Source organism: Macaca thibetana, chromosome 15 (assembly GCF_024542745.1).
Source record: "Macaca thibetana thibetana isolate TM-01 chromosome 15, ASM2454274v1, whole genome shotgun sequence".
Taxonomy (NCBI): Eukaryota; Metazoa; Chordata; class Mammalia; order Primates; family Cercopithecidae; genus Macaca; species Macaca thibetana.
The window spans coordinates 84,771,401-84,793,335 of NC_065592.1; the positions used below are offsets into that span (position 1 = coordinate 84,771,401).

At 38.0% G+C, this 21,935-nt stretch overlaps 2 protein-coding genes across 2 annotated transcripts in view; one reads left to right on the forward strand and one right to left on the reverse strand.

Moving 5' to 3' along the window:
- The window catches only part of ANXA1 (annexin A1), an 897,109-nt gene that overhangs the window by 109,670 nt on the left and 765,504 nt on the right, over window positions 1-21,935 (forward strand). The window lies entirely within an intron of this gene.
- LOC126937315 (sin3 histone deacetylase corepressor complex component SDS3-like) overlaps window positions 1-21,935 on the reverse strand; it is a 70,654-nt gene that overhangs the window by 20,283 nt on the left and 28,436 nt on the right.

The window sequence follows — 21,935 nt, forward strand, 5'->3', positions numbered from 1 at the left end:
GGTGACAGAGCGAGACTCTAACTCAAAAAAAAAAAGAAGACCTGGACTCTAGGTCTGACTTAAGGCTTATTCTATTGACAAATACAGATGTTCCTGGACTTACAGCGGGGTTATGTCCTGATAAACCCATCGTAAGTTAAAAATAGTGTATATCAAAAATGCATTTGATATTGTCTAAGTCAATCATAGTGACATAAAAAAAATAAGAAAAATATATTTAATAGACCTAACTTGGTATGGTTACTAAACACCATTGCTTAACCTAGCCTATCTTAAGTGTGTTCAGAACTCTTAAATTAGTCTACGGTTGGACGAAATAATCTGGCAACACAGTACACTGTAGAGTTGATTGTTTACTCTTGTGATTATGTGGCAGACTGGGAGTTGTGGCTCTCTGGCACTGCCTGGCATTGCATAACTTAGCATACTGCTTTCTGTTGAATGTGTATTGCTTTTGCACCATCATAAAGCCCAAAACCCCTAAGTAGAACCATTGTTAGTCAGGGACCATCTGTAGTAATAACACAACCACCATAGAACTGTGTTGGGGACCAAGTGAGATCATGTATGTAAAAATAATTTGTAAAAAGTAAAGATTATACAAAATAAAATGTATTAAGCTGTATTTTTTAATGCACCCCTCTCAGTAGTAAATATTATCTACAGAGTCAGGCCCACGTGCAATGGCCTATTAGAAGTCCTCTGCAACAGGTCCTATCCCTTATACCTTTTGTATGAAACCTGTTCTTCAGACAGTCCAAGGTTTCACAATCCTAAAGAAAGGATTACTTTTACATATCTATAACCTATGTGAACACAATTCCCTCTTCTTAGAATGTCCTTCCATTTAGGTTTCCAAATTGAAACTCCACTCATTTTTAAAGGTTTAATTCAAGTACCATTTCTTATTAGTTTGTATCAGGCATGTGTCACTCATTACACCCATTACTGTATTGTGGAAATGTGGGTGTACTTACATGATCTCCCTACAAACACGAAGCTTTCTGAATAAGTGAAAGTATTATGCCTAATTGATATTTTTTGATATATATATTTTTTGAGACAATGTCTCACTCTGTCCGTCAGGCTAGAGTGCAGTGGTGCAGTGGCACAATCTCAGCTCGCTGCAGCCTCTGCCTCTTGGGCTCAAGCCATTCTCCTGCCTCAGCCTCCTGAGTAGCTGGGATTACAGGTGTGCATCACCACGCCAACCTGATTCTTGTATTTTTAGTAGACATGAGATTTCACCATGTTGGCCAGGCTGGTCTCGAACTCCCGACCTCAGGTGATCCGCCCACTTCAACCTCCCAAAGTGCTGGGATTACAGGCGTGAGCCGCTGCGCCTGGCCTATGTCTTTTGATTCTTTAAGGTGCTTTGAATAGCCTTGGCATTCAATGTATGTTTGCTAAAGGATAGAATAAATGAATAAACTCAGAATTAGAAACTTGTTTTATATGCCTGTCTTAATCTTTTTTTTTTTTGTTGCTTATAACGGAATACCTGAATCTGGGTAATTTATAAAGAAAAGAAATTTAGGCTGGGTGCAGTAGCTCACACCTGTAATCCCAGCACCTCAGGAGGCCAAAGGGGGTGGATCGTTGGAGGTTAGGAGTTTGACACCAACCTGGCCAACATGGTGAAACCCTGTTTCTACAAAAAAAAATACAAAAATTAGCTGGATGTGGTGGCACACACCTGTAATCCCAGCTAGTGGCGAGGCTGAGGCAGGACAATCACCTGAACCTGGGAGGTGGAGGTGGCAGTGAGCTGATATTGTGCCACTGCTCTCCACGCTGGGTGACAGAGTGAGACTCTGTCTATATATCTATATCTATATCTATATCTATATCTATATCTATATCTATATCTATATCCATATCTATACCTATATCTATATCTAGATCTATGTCTATGTCTATATTTTTTTCTTACAGTTACGGAGGCTGTAAAGTCCAAGGTTGAGGGGGGGTGCATCTGGTGAGGACCTTTTTGCTTATGGGGACTCTCTGCTGAGTCCCCAAGTAACACAGGGAGTCATATGGTAGGGAGCTGGGCATGCTAGCTCAGGCCTCTCTTCCTCTTCTTATAAAGCCACCACTCCCACTCCCATGATAACCCATTAATTGGTTAGCCTATTAATCCCTTAATTTATTAATCCTGAGTAGATTAATCAATTCTGGAGGGCTCTGCCCTCATGACCCGGTCACCTCTTAAAGGCCCCAATATCTTAATACCACCACATTGGGGATTAAATTTCAACTTTAGTTTTGGAGGGGACAAATATTCAAACCATAGCAATACCTTTTTTTAGATGCTATAACTGGATACTATAACTATGTTCATGGTCATCGTCAACGGGCATGTTAATCTATTTGGTGGAACCCATTGGAAATTCAAATGGTTTTGTGTGATTTTTTTTTTTTCTTGTCTGGGAAAGATGGTTATAGAGATATAAACTTTTTTCCCCTGAAGGATTCTGTTAAATTCTGCATGAAATCTCCCTGGAGAATGCAGTCATTTGGAGAATGTATTTTATTTTCTATTTACTTTTCAATCTATAAAATACTGCTTTTGTCTGTTATTTTTTTTCCAACCTCACAGCAGTGGCGAGACACATGTGTTATTATTCTGTTTGTAAACGAGAAACTTCTGACTCAAAAAAGTTTAGTGACTCAATCAAAGCTTTGGAGACCACAAAGGCAGAGCCAGGCCTCAAACCCAAGTCTCTGGATGCCAAAGCCAGTATTCTTTCTTCTACACCACAGCTGCCATCTGGAAGTTGGCAAAAACTTACTTTATTTCTTTTGTTTCTCTTTAGGCAGGAATAGCTCTGAAAATATACTTAAAAAATGAAGTCACTTAGGTTATTTTTTCTTTTCAGTATGTCATAATTGGGTACTGTGTATAGATGATGTGATGGAAAAAGTCTCATATAAGGCTCTCTGTGTATATTTCTCCTAAGATGCTCTTGCCCTGAATTGTTTTTGAGTCTCAGGGAATGTATTCATTGCTGCGCCACTTGATGTAGTCACAGGAAACCTACTCTGATAGAAAAAGCCATCTGTATTTAAAATACCATTTTTTTATTTTTGAGATGGAGTCTTGCTCTGTTGCCCAGGCTGGAGTGCAGTAGTGCAATCTTGGCTCGCTGCAACCTCTGTCTCCCTGATTCAAGCAATTCTTTGCCTCAGCCTCCCAAGTAGCTGGGATTACAGGTGCCTGCCACCACACCTGGCTAATTTTTGTATTCTTAGTAGAGATGAGGTCGCCTCATGTTGGCAAGGCTGGTCTTGAACTCCTGACCTCGTGATCCACCCGCTTCGGCCACCCAAACTAGAGGTGACTCCTAGTTCAAGATGGCAGTGTGAGCACACTCATTTATTCCTCTCTCCCAGGACTAATTTAAAATAATATCAGGACAATAAAAAAGGCATAGCCCACAGAAACGAAGAGAATTGCAGGTAGTAATAAGCAGATGAGAAGAGGGAAAACAGATGCTTTAAGAGGTTTCTAAGAAAGCAGAGAGGAAGGAGAGGAGGTACCTGCACTCTAGAATATGAGAGAAGGCAACAACAAGGATAGAAGTCATAAAGTTGCCCTGAAGAACTGGAGAAGCTTTGAACTCAGAGTTGGAGACTCAGTCCAAGATGTCCAAGAGCCAAATAGCAGGAGTTCTAAAAAGACAAAATACTCATGATAGAAAGGAGGGAATTTTCAAAGACAGAATATTTCCATAGCTACAGGGAGATCTTCAAAATCAAAGGATCCTGGCCAGGTGTGGTGGCTCATGCCTGCAATCCCAGCACTTTGGGAGGCCAAGGTGGGCATATCACCTGAGGTCAGGATTCAAGATCAGCCTGACCAACATGGTGAAGCCCCATCTCTACTAAAAGTACAAAAATTAGCTGGGTGCGATAATCCCAGCTACTCCAGAGGCCGAGGTAGAAGGGAGGAGAATCGCTTGAATCGGGAGGCAGAGGTTGCAGTGAGCCGAGATCATGCACTCCAGCCTGGGCAATAGTCTCAAAAAAAAAAAAAAAAAAAAAAATTCAGCTGGGCGTAGCGGTGTATGCCTGTAATCTCAGTACTGATGCCAGTAATCGCTCAGCTACTGAATCACGTGCTGTATTCTGAGGCAGGAGAATTGCTTGAACCCAGGAGGGAGAATTTGCATAAGCTGAGATCACGCCGCTGTATTCTAGCCTGGGTGACAGAGTGAGACCCTGTCTTAAAAAAAAAAAAAAAAGGAAGAAGGCCCACATTTAGGGACTGCATTGTGAAATTTCAGAACACCAAAGATTCTGAATGAAAATTTACATCCATGCACCCTTACTTAAGGATGTAAGCCTGTAAAATGAGGGTGAAAACCAAGAAAGAAGAAGACGTATGATTGGGTGGTAATGAATTTAACCTTGTCCCAAAAGAAATGGCCTTTGTCTTGAGCTTTTGAGAGTCATCTCTAAGCCCTTGGATCCTCGTGTCTGACAGGAGTGTCTTTGTTTGCCTGGAGGGCTTTGGCTAGCCAGAGAGTAACAAATGTGTTTAGGGTGGAGCTTTGATCCATGCCAAAAATGTGATTTAGGATGAGAGCTTTGGGTCACACCTTGAGTGACTGGAGACTGGAATCTAAAATTAGCCATGTGGATAGTCAATCATGTCTTTGTAATGGAGCCTCAATAAAAGCTCTGAACACAGAGGCTCTGCTAGCTTCCGTGGTTAATGACAGCCTGTGCTTATTGTCATACATCAATGCTGGAAAAGTACTGTGTCCTGATCCATGGGGAGAGGACAATGGAAGCTCTGCATTTGGTTCTTCCCTAGACTCTGCTCTATGCGCTTCATCCTTTGACTGATTTTAATCTATATCCTTTCTCTGTGGTAAATCTTAACTGTGAGTGTAACTCAGAAAGGTCTGTGAGTCCTTCTAGCAAATTATCAAAACTGGAGATGGTTTGGAGAACTACTCAGACTTGCAATTTAGTGAGGATGGTCTTTTTTTTTTTGAGACAGAGCCTCACTCTGTCACTCAGGCTGGAGTGCAGTAGTGGTGCATTCATAGCTCACTGCAGCCTCAAATCTCTGGGCTCAGGCAATCCTCCTACTTCAGCCTCCCAAGTAGCTGGGACTACAGGCACATGCCACCAGGCCCAGCTAATTTTTTATCTTTTGTAGAGATAGAGTCTCAGTATATTGCTCAAGCTGGTCTTGAACTCTTGCGCTCAAGTGATCCTCCCACCTTGGCCTCTCAAGTGCTGGGATTACAGGTATGAGCCACTGCACCTGCCTTGAGGGTGGTCTTGTGTGGGCTGTGTTCCCTCTAACTTTGTAGTTGTCTTAAGTCTTCCCAGGGATATACGAATGGCAGAACTAGCTTAGAGGAATATTAAAACAACATCCAAGTATAACAGTTGTGTGACCAAGAATAAAATTTGTCTAATTTAGGAGAGTGATCAGCAGACTTACAGAAGTCTATTTTCAAGGAAATGAATGGAATATATTTCAGATAATAGCTTCTGCTAATGAAAAGTTGCAAAATATTAGGATATGGTGGAAAAAAAACCTATGAGTCTTAACAAAGCAACCAGAAACTCTAGCTAAATCAAAACATTTACCAGAATGTCATGTTCCAAATATGAAATGATTTAAAACATGATCTTTTTCAGCAATTGGTAAAATATTAGAGAGGATAATCTATTTAACCTTGGTGCTAGTGTATTTTCTTTTGAGTGACACGATGATTACAGCATCAGAAATGTAGTCAAGGGAATGTAATTATTAGCACTCTCTGGCTGTGTGGTGAATAATGTGATGAATAGTCATAATCATGTAAAATTTGTTTATTGATTATCAGCTTTTAAAATGAACCAATGCACAAAGCATGGGGGAGTTAATCCTGATTAAGAACAGAATGTAAACACTCTCAGCTTTGACAATGTTAAAGTAAAGCTCTAGCTGACAGATTTTGGAAGATGAAGAGTAGATAGGGAAGAGGGAAGGAGTGGTAAGGATGCGAATGTGCGAATGCTGTCGTTTTATAAAATGAGGCATCAGGAGAATCTGTTGAAAATTGATGGAAACATTAAATAGTGATGACAAAAATGATCCTGAGAGCAGTGTGGAAGAGGATGTTCTATCTGGAAAAAAATAGAAAACACTGAATCCACTTCACACTGTAAACAAAAATATTAATTCCAGGTAAATTATAGACCCTTTCAGAGGCAAAACAGTAGGCTTTAAAAGACAATACAGAAAAAATAGATTCATAATCTCTGTATGGGAGAATGATTTTAAAACATATTGGACATTAAGAAGCCCCAACCTTTAAGATAAGGATTGATGAATTTGATTACAGTGAAATAAGAACATTAAAAATAAAATAGTGGGTGGGGGGCGATGGGAGGGACCTTAGAGGATAGACCAATAGGTGCAGCAAACCGCTGGCACACGTATACCTACATAACAAACCTGCACATTCTGCACCTGTATCTCAGAATTAAAGTAAAATTTAAAAAATTGTAAAAAGGCAAGCCACGGACTTGAAAATATCTGGAATACATATTAAATCGATATTTGTTATAGCCAACAAAGGACGTGTATCTAGAATATCTGAAGAACTTATACACCCCAATAAGAAAATACAACTTAATAGAAAAATGAGCAGACAGACTCACCAGCCACTTCAAAACAGGATATAACTAATTGATCAATAAACATATGATAAGATATTCAATCTCAGCCCCCAGAAAAACGCAAATTAAAACAGTGAAGAGATACCACTACACACCTGTTAAAATAGCTAAAATTTAAAAAGACTGAAAAAGAGCAGGGATTGCTCCTGGAACTCTCCTCCACTGCTGGTGAAAAGAGAAACTAGTTTAACCAATTTGGAAAGCAATTTGGCTTTATCAATTAAAATTAAAGATACTGTACCTCATGACCTAGCAATTTCTCTCGTAGGTATATATCCAAAAGAAATATATATCCATGTGTACCAGGAGACATGTATGAGAAAATTCATAACAGCTTTAATCACAATAGCCTAAACCTGGGAACAGCCGAAATATTCATCCGTGGGAGTACAGATAAATAAATTGTTGTAAGGATCTCTCTCATGAAATTCTATATAGCAGTGAATATTAATGGACTGCAGCTGAATGCTACAATATTAGTGAATCTCATGAACATAATATTGAGTTGTGAAAAGCTTGATGCAAAAGAATATATAGTGTATGATTCTATTTACATAAAATTCAAAAATAGGCGAAGCTATAGTGTTGAGTGATGCATCCTTGGATGGCAAAAATATAAAGAAAAGCAAGGAAGTTATTACTACAGATGTCAGGAGAGTTTTATGTTTTAGGAAAAGGGAGTGAGTTCTGCCTTGGAGAGGCATGCAGGAACCTTCTGGGGACTGACACTCCTTTATTTGACCTGAGTAGCCATTTCAGGGAGGTTTGCTTTGGAATACATCCATGCTTTATGTAATTTTTGGCGTGTGACCTATTTCACAAGCTGAAAAGAGGATTTAAATAAAAAGAACTAGTGGTTTAAGAAAGTTATTTAAATAACAAAGGTAACCAATGGAGAAACTAAAATAGTGCTGTAACTGCTAAAAATTGAGATGTAGACCAATGTAATAAGCTAACTTCTCCACTGTGGTCACAGGAAGTTAATAAGAAAATTTCCAAATTGATACACACATTATGAAATAAGAACCAAAACCAACTGTAAAAGTGTTGTTCTCTGTTATGTAATTTCCTTCTTCAAATCACGCATACTTGTTAATTTTATAATCAAGAAAAACTATCATGTTATACTAATATTTTTATATTTTTAAAACATCTGTGTGACTGAACAACCAGATTAGAAACAAACAAATTTGTTGACTGAGTTAACTTAGTTTGAGGAATTTTAGTTTTTTAGTGAGTTGTTTTGTAGTGCCCTAAATATTTATTGAAACAATTTTATATATTCAATTCAATGTCAAAAATTCTCTTTTCTGTGTAACTTTCAGATCACTTGTGAGAACTTTGAGAAGCATCCAAATAAAGAGATTGAAGAATTTTTCTGTTTTAGTAGCAAAATCTTACTTACTGTACAATTATTTAGAACAGTGATAGAAGAATTTTTATTGTTGCCTTTCCTGACTTTATTGCATTTTAAAGGCACTTTTATTAATAAATAACAATGTTCAACAGCTTTTATAAACCAATCCCACTCCCACCCCCGTGTCATCTCCCAAAAACTAAACAAACCAATTAAAATCTCTACACTTCTACAAAAACTCAGTATGACGTCTCTCATAAGAATTAACGTAAGGAACCAGGGGCGGTGGCTCATGCCTGTAATCCCAGCACTTTGGGAGGCCGAGGCGGGTGGATCACCTGAGGGTGGGAGTTCAAGACCAGCCTGACCAACATGGAGAAACTCTGTCTCTACTAAAAATACAAAATTAGCCGGGGTGGTGGCGCATGTCTGTAGTCCCAGCTACTCGGGAGGCTGAGGCAGGAGAATTGCTTGAACCCGGGAGGCGGAGGTTGAGGTGAGCCGAGAACGAAACTCCGTGTCAAAAAATAAACAAACAAACAAACAAATAAATAATGTAAGGAAACAATGTCCTCATCACCCACTATTTCACAGGTGCTGCATTATACTCAGGTGAAAGTGTAACTTTTAGTTTTTATTTATTTATTTATTTTTATTTTATTTTATTATTATTATTAATTTTTTTATTTTTATTTATTTATTTATTTTTTTTTTTTGAGACGGAGTCTAGTTCTGTCTCCCAGGCTGGAGTGCAGTGGCTCGATCTCGGCTCACTGCAAGCTCCACCTCCCGGGTTTACGCCATTCTCCTGCCTCAGCCTCCCCAGCAGCTGGGACTACAGGCGCCCGCCACTACGCCCAGCTAATTTTTTTGTATTTTTAGTAGAGACGGGGTTTCGCCGTGTTAACCAGGATGGTCTCGATCTCCTGGCCTCGTGATCCACGCACCTAGGCCTCCCAAAGTTCTGGGATTACAGGCGTGAGTCACCGTGCCTGGCCGGAAGTGTAACTTTTAATATCAAACACTCACATTTTAACACGGCTTTTTTTTTTTTTTTTTTTTTTTTTTGAGACGGAGTCTCACTCTGTTGCCCAGGCTGGAGTGCAGTGGCGAGATCTCAGCTCACTGCAAGCTCCACCTCCCGGGTTTATGCCATTCTCCTGCCTCAGCCTCCCGAGTAGCTGGGACTACAGGCGCCCGCCACCTCACCCGGCTAGTTTTTTTGTATTTTTTAGTAGAGACGGGGTTTCACCGTGTTAGCCAGGATGGTCTCGATCTCCTGACCTCGTGATCCGCCCATCTCGGCCTCCCAAAGTGCTGGGATTACAGGCGTGAGCCACCGCGCCCGGCCTAACACGGCTTTTTAAAGAGGGCAAGACACCTACAGATCATTTTAATTATCAATATAAGTCCATTTGAGCTCACTGATAAACCACACGAGAGAAAAAGTTGCTTTTCAAGTAAGGAAAATGTCTGTCTTTTAATTGCTTGTCTGCATTTACTTTTTAAAGGTTAGTTTTGTTTTAAAAAAGACACAGATTTAGCCTGAAAAACATATGCAAATTTTCTTTCCAAAAGTGCTTTATTTAAAAAAAAAACAACTTTAAAAAAGTAGTATGAAATAGGCAAATATTCTTCCAATATAAAAGAAAAGAAATTTGAAAGTTGAGGTTCCACTTTGTTAAATTAACTACTAAAAATATGATGGATTAAACTTTGAGACTCTTGGAAAGTGTTACCATAATATTTATGATGAAATCATAAATTTTGTAAAGGGAAAAAATTCTTGTTCCAACTCAGTAGTTCTTTTTCACTTTCTAGGTAACACAGAAAAATAAATATGACATTGTTCTGAGGAATCTGTTGTCCCAAGGCAGTTAAGAAGCAAATCAATCAACTATTCTTGTAAATCAAAGCAGTTTTCTTTTTATTTTTTATTGTGCACTTTAAACTCGCTTTTTAGGGAAGTATGTTGAGACATCTGAATTCCTTTGCCTTTAGATTTTGGAACTATTTTGGTTGTTTCAATTGTTAACTACCTGTCTGCTTGTAATATCTCAATACTTTTGAGTGTTCACAATAAAAAGAATAAAGACACCCCCTGCACTCATTTACGCCATGGACTGGACAGGAGCCACTCAGATGTCCACACTGAGTTCTGGCAAGTCACATTGCCTCTGGGTGGGCACACTTCCATCCTTGTTCACACTTTCAATGCACATTTCCAAAGAATGGACATTTTAGTCCACCTATGCTAAAAACATTGGTTAGGCCTTCTTTCTCTAAGAAGGTTGCATTTCAGGTATGAGATTTAGAAAATAACTATGGGCATAAAGGTCAGCCAATCTGTTTTCAAAACAGGGCTGACAAGTAACCAGGTGCAGGCACTAAGTTCAACCTACAAGTGTAAACTCTACTTTAAAATCAGTTCTGAGTCATCTGCTCTGTTTGGCACTCTTGTTTACAGTACATCTTTAGCCTTCTCATGTAGCAATACTATTGGTAAGTGGTATGCCTAAGAAAAAAACAACTTGATCTTGACAAAATGTGAAACTTAATCTTGATGAAATGCGTACCCTATGTGTGGTGAAGGGATGTTTTGGAAAGTCTTGAGCAATTTTTTAAAATGCCTGTGTGTGTGTGTGTGTGTGTACACCCTTTATGTAACATTTAATGACTCGTGTTCTAAGAAGGTGTGTTTTTCTCTCTTAAAGAGCTGGCAGCTGGCCTATCCTCTTAGAAATGGGAAATTTGTTAAACTAATTTGCACAAGCAGGCTGTGTTTTTAGACCACGAAGCTGTAACTCTGTCCAGACAGTACTGCCAATTATCTGTGAATATCCTTATTAAGTAAAGACTTCAGAAAAAAAAAAAAAAAGCCAGGTCTTTTTATTAGCTTGTTTTGCATATAAGCTTTCAGGATAATTGTATATTAATGTCACTTCTAAAGAAGAAAGGAGTTATTTAAAGGGATGACCTGATTATCTTGATAAAGAAAATATTATAGCTGTAACCCATTTTCTGAAAAATTGGCCTTGGATTTGAGTGCAGTCTGGAAAGTGAAAATTTTGGATTGACTTTTAAACTCTAGGACAATAAAGTTTGAGCCAAATCATTTACTCTTTGTTTCTTAGTTTTCCAATCTATTAAATGAGAATCAAAGCATTTATGTACTTTTCTCCTTATAGGGAAATAAAGCATTGGTAATTGATTAGAAGGTACAAATCAGTGCACATGCATTTGTTCTGTATGAAATGCTAAGCCAAGCATCATCTTCGTCTGCTCCTTCCTTATGAGACCAATGTGCACCCTTGTGGTCATCATATTTCTTATGGCAAGGAAAAGCCCTCTATCTGTGGTGAGACTTCAGAGAGAGAAATAAATTTTTGTGCCACGTAGAGCTCAGATAACCAGGAAACAACCAAAATAAAGACAGATTTTGTGAAAATTACATTTCATGTTTCTGAAAATGTAAGAGCATTTTCTCAGAGAGAGAAAACATGCATGGATGGGGGCTAGAATCAGAAATAAGGTGAAGAAGTTGTACCAATTACTCTTCTGAGGGTCTTTAAAACAGAAAAATAAAAATAAATAAAAATAAGCAAAAAATGTAATTCCCCAATAGATGAAGGAGGAATTGGTTCTGTCACTCTTTAGAGGTCCTTTTAGTTTATAGCATGTTGATGTGGGTTATTACATCAGTCACCAATTAGCATATGAAGTGCCAACATATATGCCAAGCTATGTACTATATGTTGGGAACTGAAAAGTGAAAAGAGGCTGGGAGCGGTGGCTCATGCTTGTAATCCCAGAACTTTGGAAGGCTGAGGTGGGTAGATCACTTGAGGTTAGGGGTTCAAGACCAGCCTGGCCAGCATGGCGAAACTCTATCTCTACTGAAAATACAAAAATTAGCCAGGTGTGATGGCACACGCCTGTAATCCCAGCTATTCTGGAGGCTGAGGCAGGCGAATCTCTAGAACCCGGGAGGTGGAGGTTGCAGCAAGCTGAGATTGTACCACTGCACTCTAGCCTGGGTAACAGAGTGAGACTCTGTCTCAAAAAAAAAAAAAAAAAAAAGTGAGTAAGAAACAATGTTTGCTCTCAAGGTCTTCTTAATCTTTCATGGCAGAGAAATACATACACATAATTACAATAGTATGTGATAAGTGTTAGACTAGTGGCAAAAACCTGTGCTGAGATTACGAATTTTGCCTGGGCTGGTTGGGACAGAAGAAGTAATATTTGTGCTTGGCCTTGAAAACTGCGTGGTTAGGTATGGGAGGTCATCCTAGGAAGAGAGTACAGCTTGAACAAAGACATGGAGAAATGGATGCCGGTGGTTTATGGGAAACATTTTAGAGAAGAGGTAAGTGTTTGAGCATCAGGCAGCTCCAGGTTGTTAATCCAGCTAGGTGGCCATTCACTGGCTCTGTGATTTGGGGTACATTACTTGGCCTCTCTGAACCTCAGTTTCTGCATTATTACCTATCCTGGCAAGTTGTTGTGAGCATTAAATGAAAGTAAAAGGGCCTGACACAGTGCAAGGACATAGTAGATGTTCAGTAAATGGTCACTGTTACCCAGTCTTTTTCAATGGGTTGCAGCTATTAATATGGAACCACATGTAGTTGTGACAAGTCTTCTTTAAAATGGAAGTAACACCTTTTTTCAGGGTTGTTTTGAGGATGAGAGTAGTATCAGACACAGGTCCAATAATTTGCTCAAGAAACAGTAGTTACTATCATTACAATTATTATAACACTTCTCTTTGAAAGACCAAAATACATGCATATTTTACTAATACTTATATTGAATAAATTATGAATTTGTGTGTGTGTACAGAACTGTACTTTCTGCTAGACCAAAGCAGAAACTTGCATTACCTTGAAGGTAATACGTCATATTAATGAATATGTTTTAGAATAGAGAACTCGGAAATAAGACCGCACACATACAACCATCTGATCTTCAACAAACCTGACAAAAACAAGCAATGGGGAAAGGATTCCCTATTTTATAAATGGTGCTGGGAGAACTGGCTAGCTATAGGCAGAAAATTGAAACTGGACCCCTTCCTTACACCTTATATAAAAATTAACTCAAGATAGATTAAAGACTTAAATGTAAAACCCAAAACTACAAAAACCCTAGAAGAAAATCTAGGCAAAACCATTCAGGACATAGGCATGGGCAAAGAATTAATGATGAAAATGCCCAAAGCAATTGCAACAAAAGTAAAAATTAACAAGTGAGATCTAGTTAAACTAAAGAGTTTTTGCACAGCAAAAGAAACTATCATCAGAGTGAACAGACAACCTACAGAATGGGAGAAAATTTTTGCAACCTATCCATGTGACAAAGGGCTAATATCCACAGTCTATAAGAAACTTAAATTTACAATAAAAAAGCTAACAAACCCATTACAAAGTGGGCAAAGAACATGAACAGACACTTCTCAAAAGAAGACATTCATGTGGACACCAAACATATAGAAAAAAGCACAGCATCACTGATCATTAGTGAAATGTAAATCAAAACCACAATGAGACACCATCTCACGCCAGTCAGAATGGCAATTATTAAAAAGTCAAGAAACAACAGATGCTGGCAAGGTTGTGGAGAAAAAGGAACGTTTTTACATGGTTCGTGGTAGTGTAAATTAGTTCAACCATTGTGGAAGACAGTGTGGCAATTTCTCAAAGACATAGAGGCAGAAATACCATTTGACCCAGCAATCCCATTACTGGGTATATACCCAAAGGAATAGAAATCATTCTATTATAAAGACACATACATGCATATGTTCATTGCAGCACTATTCACAATAGCAAAGACATGGAATCAACCCAAATGCCCATGAATGATAGATTGGATAAAGAAAATGTGGTACATATACACCATTAATTCTATGCAGCCATAAAAAAGAATGAGATCATGTCCTTTGCAGGGACATGGATGGAGCTGGAAGCCATTATCCTCAGCAAACTAATGCAGGAATGGAAAACCAAACACCGCATGTTCTCACTTACAAGTGGCAGCTGAAGATGAGAACACATGAACATATGGGGGCGGGGAACAACACACACTGGGGCCTGTTGAGGTGGGTGGGAGGAGGCAGAGCATGAGGAAGAATAGCTAATTGATTCTGGGCTTGATACCTGGGTGATGGGTTTATCTGTGCGGTAAACCACCATGGCACATAGCACTATGTAACAAACCTGTACATCCTGCATGTGTGACCCAGAACTTAAAAGTTGAAGATTTGGGAGGCTGAGGCGGGCAGATCACAAGGTCAGGAGTTCGAGACCAGCCTGGCCAATATGGTGAAACCCCATCTCTACTAAAAATACAAAAATTTTCCGGGCATGGTGGCAGGCGCCTGTAGTCCCAGCTACTCAGGAGGCTGAGGCAGGAGAATAGCTTGAACCCGGGAGGCGGAGCTTGCAGTGAGCCGAGATTGCGCCAGTGCACTCCAGCCTGGGTGACAGAGCGAGACTCTGTCTCAAAAAAAAAAAAAAAAAAAAAAAAAAAGAAAAAGAAAAAAATGGTTAAAGAAGGGAATATGTTTTACATGTGATCTGGTATAAATCAACCATGTTTGCTTTTTTCATTTCTGTGTTTCTGCACTGGACACCATACCAGGCACACAGTAGATGTTTAAAGAAATAGCTGCTACATGAATTAGTTGGTAGCTCTCTAATTGGCTTTCCCAAACACATTTTGTTTTTAATGGAGGAAAACAGTCTTAGATCCTGAAATTGTCTTTTGAAAACCAAGTTTCCAAGCCATTTGAACAGTTAAATTTGGTGTCAGCTTGTGGTGAGGATCATGCTGCTCCAAAATCTGTGCCTGGAGGATGCACTGGTTCAACCTGTAATTGTCATTGTAAATAGTTATTATATCTATGATGATGATTATGACATTTCTAATAACTATCATTGTAGAGTTCAACCTAGTGTTATATCAATAAACCTAGACCAGAATGTCTTATGAGTTTACTTCATACTTCTTCTTCTTGGAACCTTATTGAGATGACAGAAATGGTAAAAAAAAAAAAAAAAAAAAAAAAAAAAAAAAAAAAAAATTCGAGCACTTTTTAGTGCCCCAAAGAATACTTATCTTTATCCTCTGTACAATTGCATATGCTTCTGAGAGATTGTGGGGACACAACCTCTTTAGAAAACTTCTCTTTCTAGCTTTAATTATAAGCATTGATAATAATAGAGATGGTTACTTGTGAAAATGATACTGACTCTCTGACTTAAAAATACTGGATTACATAAGGAAAAATCAGCATGGATGCACTTGAACTTCCTTGTCACATAATGCAGCTACAACCTCAAAGTACCAATTATCTCTTCTGCTGGCTTCTAAGCAGAGCTGTGCCTAAGCCATGACACACAAAAGCACTTTTGTCTTACTTTCAAAGCACTGTTTAAAAAAAAAAAAAAAAAAAAAAAAAAAAAGATTCACAACTTTCCTTGAAAAATCTATCTGTTCTTCAAAAACTTATTTGGTTCACAATCTAAAAACAAAATTTTCGTAATGTTGTAAATTTAGCATAGGTCCTCTTGTTTTTTCCTTGTAGAAAAGAACATATACATATATAACCAACATTCTTTTTATTGTAATCAGTTATTTGGCCTAGATTTAGATTCCTTCAGCTGGTGGAGTTTGAAAATCTTTTCTTTCATAGATTTGAAAACTAGTGAATTTAGTTGGGAATTTATACTCTGTAATTTTAAGAAGCTCTCTGGCTTTTTCTCAAACTTGAATCTACTTTTAGTTGAGACGTTTGATATTTTAGGTGCTGCCTTTAGGGTTCACAGCCATTACTATCCCGATCCTTCATGTTCAATTGTTCTTTTCCTCTTTGTCATTTATTCACCGAGTGGCTACTATTAGGTTAGACATCTAAAATGGATATTTATTTATTTATTTATTTGGGACAGAGTCTCACTATGTCATCCAGGCTGGAATGCAATGGCATGATCTCAGTTCACTGCAACTGCTGCCTCTTGGGTTCAAGTGATTCTTCTGCCTCAGTCTCCTGAGAAACTGGAATTATAGGCGTGCACCATCACGTCTGGCTAATTTTTTTCTGGTATTTTTAGTAGAGATGGGGTTTCATCATGTTGGCCAGGCTGGTCTCAAACTCCTGACTTTGTGATCCACCCACCTCAGCCTCCCAAAGTGCTGGGGTTGCTGGCGTGAGCCACCACACATGGCCTAAGATGGCTATTTTTGTAGGCAAAAAAAAAAAAAAAAAAAAAAGACAACCATAAGTAATTATTGAACACATACCACGTACAAAGCAAAGTTTCGATTATATGGAGAAAGAAATCCAAAGGCTGAATATCAAACAACAGTATTTCAAACAGTCACTCTGTACTGTCTGAGTCTAATTTTCTATTTGTTAACAATGTTTTTTGTGGCACCTAACTTTTAAAAATTACTTGTTTGTAAACCATATAGTGAATTAACCTGACTGAAAAAATACAGCAAAAAATTTTCTTAAAGTTTATAGGTTTAAGAAATGAAAAAGTTGTGCAAATGTGTTGAAAAATAGTTAAATGATATGGAAATCCATAAAATAAAAAAGTTCTTTTCTTACCACCTGGAGTAAATTGTCTTAACAACTTTTATTTTACTCCAGACCTCTTTTTTTCTTTATTTTGCATATGAAATAAAATCTGCAAGTTTTTTTTTCCCACTCAGAATTATGTCATGGACAATTCTTTTATATACAAACACTTCTGAAATCAAGAAGAGACAACATGTCTACTCTTAAACGGCCTTTAAAAAATTGCTTCCCATATTCAATTGCTTTTAATTGAGTACTTTTTAAAATTAGCATTGATTAGTGTAATTGCCCAAAAACATTAAAAGAAGGCATATATCCTCAAAACACTTTCATTTAAAACCATCTTTTAAAGAACATAAGGTACATGAAGTAACCACATGATTTTGGCACAGTGGGTTGAAAACAAAACCAGAATAGTTACTCGAATGTTTTATCTATGCTATACCAAATAAGAACGGACTTAGTATTCTTGAAAAGAGCAAACTACACTCCCAGGGAGCACAGAGGTACCATGGCTGATATGAAATAATGTTGGTGTCATCTTAATTCTAGAAACAAATTAAAAGAACTTGGAATTTCTACATTAGGTTCACCTTCCCTTTAATTGTTTGTTTCTGTCTTTCTTTCTTTCTTTTTTTTTTTTTTTTTTTTTTGAGACAGAGTCTCGCTCTGTCTCCCAGGTTGAGTGCAATGGTGCAATCTCGGCTCACTGCAGCCTCTGCCTCCCGGGTTCAAGCAGTTCTCCTGCCTCAGCCTCCCAAGTGGCTGGGATTATAAGCACCTGCCACTATGCCAGGCAATTTTTTGTATTTTTAGTAGAGACAGGGTTTCACCATGTTGGCCAGGCTGGTCTTGAACTCCTGACCTCAGGTGATCTGCCTGCCTTGGCCTCCTAAAGTGCTGGGATTACAGGCGTGAACCACCGCGCCCGGCCTAACTTTTTCCTAAATCTTTGTCAACTTTTACTGCTTATTTGCTGATGAGCACATGAAATCAAACAAGTAGGTGGCATACAAATTTTAATAGAAAATATCTGACATAACTCGTTGTATTTAGTTTAACAACCTTTTAGTTAAGGTAGAGTATAACATATATATGTGTGTATATATATGTGTGTGTATATATATGTATAATATATATGTGTATATATATAAAATAGAGTAATATTTTCTGCTAGTAAAAGTTCTGCCAGGGGAGACATAAATATGCTGGCATTTTATAGGTTTCCACAAAAAAAAATTGGCTTCAGTTTCCACCACCAAAACTTCAGAACACTGTCATGCGGCAGACATTCTGCACTGAAATCAAAATGCTTGCTGTTTCTTCCAAAGAAAGGAGTTACACTGGATGATCCCCCAAAATCTCTTCTCAGGAGCGCTTGTTCTTAAATTTATTTCCTCCATGAGATACAGAAAAAGCATACTCTACACCTGTAAACATCCGTTTATTGAGGAACCCAAGTATCAATTCCATTGCTAGCAAGGGTGTTTTTTAGGTATCTTTTCTGTATCTTCCAAGCTACAAGTATACCCCTAATGAAGGAAAAATAACATGCACATCTGAACACATAAAAATGTAAACCTGGTCTTTTCAACTTTAATTATAAAAGCATTTATTCTTTTATTCCTTTATATTGTAAGCTCTATTAGTGAACTTAAAATGTGATGAAATTTGATTTAACTGAAACATCAACATAGCTACTTTAAAGCTCTGTGTATTTGTACCAAAAAATTACAAATTATAGATAGGATCAGTCTATGGAAATTCAGGCTTCATTTTCTTATGGTGTGGAAGGTGAACTTGAAAGTCTTAGGAAAATATATGGTTCTTGTTTTCCCACTTCTACATGAACATATTACCAATTGTATATTGAAAGCTGAAGTATGAATTATTCAAGACAGATTGATGAGACGTGTGGGAATCTTACTTTTTTTTCTGTTGAAATGATTAATAAAAAGGTTTTAAAATTACCTAAGGCAAAATAATGTATATATTCACATATATTAAAAATGCATGAAATGTGTTCCTTCCCAACTTCTTTGGTCATTGATATTAGGATCTGACTGTAGGCTATCTAGTTCACTTTTCTTTTTTTTAAGCTGAAAGAAGGAAGGATTAAAAATACTCTTGATCAAGTAATGTCACGTTCTGTATTGATAGAAATCTTAGTGGAGTACTGGGTGCTCAACCTGAATCACTGTTAGGCCATTTTATACTGATGAGTGATTTTATATAGTAGGGGCTCAGAGTGCAAAACTGCATTGTCTCTCCATTTCTACCTTTGGAAAATATTTTAATGATTAACTAAAGTGGTAAAAAAAAAAAAAAAAAGGCTTCTACTAATAGATCTGGAAGAATTAAACCAGGGTAGATGATCAGACTATCTCTTTATAAAATATATTAACCACATTCATTTATTATTAACATGTATTATTTGTTTGCACAAAAATACATACATTCATTGTAAAAAAAAAAAAAATCCAAAACCACAGGTAAACAATACTACCAAATTACCAGTGGCACCTGGGGAGATTACCACAATAACTACAATAAATGAATGTATGTAGTAGAATAAGTTGGCCAGCGAATGATCTTTCCTCTCTTCTTAGGTGAAGGAATTCTTAGCCTTACATTTAAAGAAATAAAAAGTTGCCAGGTATGAGCTACCAGGGAGCAATTCCTAAATCCACCTGTTGTCCTTGAAAGATCAGTTAGTTCTGGCCACTAAACTTAATGTCTGAGTAGGAGGGTAAGATCAACTCTTTCTTGTGGGAGAGTCTTAAAGGAAGGCTGAGCCCTGAGGGAGGAACAGGGGGAAGAGAAGGGTTTCAGTTCTTAAAAGAGTCAGAAGAGCTCTGACCTGGTCATCAGTAAGACTGAATTTAGATGGTTGCTCCTAACCACTGTGTGACCCGGGGTCGATTATCAATCTCTCTGAGCATCAGTTTTCCTATTAATGAAATGAACGGGTTGAAATAAGGAATAGTCCGAGGTGGGAAAGAGATTGTAGAAATGTCTAAGACATGGCTTCTGTAAATTTAGTTGAAAAAATGGGCCTGAGAAAGAACAATATTTCTAGATTGGGGTGATGGTGGGGGAACGAGAGAGATGAAAATGGAGAGAACCTTAGCAGAGGGCTCAGTTAAAAGTCTGATCTTGTTTAATACCTTCATTCAGGATCTAGAGCTAAGCTGCCCAATATGGCCGCCTCTAGCTACATGTGGCTACTTTTGGAATTGAGATGTGCTATAAATGTAAAATACACAATGAATTTTTAAAATAGTACAAAAAATCTAAAATATACCTGTAACAATTTTAAGATATTGAGTAAATGCTAAAACAATAGTTCTTTGGATATATTTGGTTTAAAAAGCATATTATCAAAATTGTTTTTACCTGCTTTTTATTTTTATTTTTATTTTTTTGAGACTGAGTCTTGCTCTATCACCTAGGCTGGAGTGCAGTAGCACGATCCCAGCTCACTGCAACCTCTGCCTCCTGGGTTCAAGGAATTCTCATGCTTCCTCCTCCTGAATAGATAGAATTGCAGGTGTGTGCCACCATGCCCGGCTAATTTTTGTATTTTTAGTAGAGTCAGGGTTTCACCTTGTTGGCCAGGCTGGTCTTGAACTCCTGACTTCAAGTGATCCACCCACCTCGGCCCCCCAAAGTGCTGGGATTACAGGCATGAGCCATAGTGCCTGGCCTACCTGCTTCTTTAAAACTTTTTATTGTGGCAACTAGAAAAGTGTAAATTACATATATGGTTTGCATTCTATTTCCATTAGAGGCTACGGATCTAGGCTCTAATTTCAAGAAAGTACACTTTGGGAAAATGTGCCATGAATAATCTCTACGTGGATGTGGAAAACGTTGCGATTATAAGAATGGTGTAGTAGAATGAGTGTCATCAGGAATTTAAATATTAAGTAGATAAGAGAAAAGCAGGAAAATAGGAATGACCACAATACTTGAAGGGGAATAACGATAATGAGTTTGCCAACTACATATGAACATGAACCTCCGATTAACAAAAAGCAGTTTAGAGCTAGTCTGAGTGCAGAGAAACAGGCCAGAGAGTCACGCCTTGTTTGTGGTGGTTGATTCTTTTTAACTGAGTCTGTCTGCACTTGATTTAGGCAAGAAGGTAGGGATGGGAGAGGGGAAAGAAATAGGGAAAGATTTACAAAGCATGTTTATAGATCTTACAAATTAGCTTCACTAAAGGAAGGAGTTAATACATGTCAATAAATGAGTACAACTACTGTAATATGCATAATGGCGTTTGCTAAATAGCAACTCCTCTTCCTGGAAAATTTCCTTTACCTCATACAGATGAATCATTTACTTCCAGAAAATAGTACACTTACTGTAGGCTTAGTTCAATCCCAGTGATTAAATTCGGCTAGCCAAGTCAGGTCAGATTTCACGGTAACATGACAAAAGGGAGAATAAAACTCTAAAAGGACCCTGAAAATGTCCTAAACACCATATCCAATGGCTTTTCACAGTCTTCGTCCTTCTAAGCTTCAGAGCACCACTTGACAGTAATAACTTTCCCTTTAACATTTTCTTTTCCATTGCCTTCCAGTGATGTGAGGTCTGAGGTCTTTTCTTTTCATCCTGACTTGTCCTGACAGGGAAGCAGTATTGATCGAAGAACAAAGGTTTGTGGGTTGTGGTGAAAACTTGGGGTAATAGTTTATGTAAAGTGTGTAGTACGTTCTCAATCAATTGTAGCTATTAGCTTTTTTTATTACCTTTGACTGAATATTTTCCTTCACCCAAGCCTTACATTTAAGTTCTCTGTTCTTCATATACTACAGAATTGTTTTTACTTCTTTTGTTTCAAATGTTACCCCTTTATTAATAAACAGGTGCACGATGTCACATCTGAACCTCTCTGTGAATGCATAGTGTAAGTATTTTTAAGGTTTTTTTTTTTGTATGACAGGCAGAAGCTTCTTTCTCCCAAATCTGTGTGCATCTGAGAGACTCGATGTCACTCCACCTCCCCATTTTTGCCAGGTGCGGCATCACAGATGTGTGTCTGGGTCTTCCTCCAGTCCTTCAGCACCACTCTCCCCAGAGCTCTGTGGATACAATGGAGGCTGGGACGCCAATGCATTCCAGCATGATCCTAGTTTGGTTTCATGTGGGACTTCCAGGATACTACGACAGTCTGATGATGGGGTCAAGGTAACTTTCTATGATTGGCACAAAAATGAGAGAAATTGTGTTATAGCTTTAGCTGTGGGGCTTTGGGCAGGTCATATCACCTCTCTGGCTTAGTTCTTTATT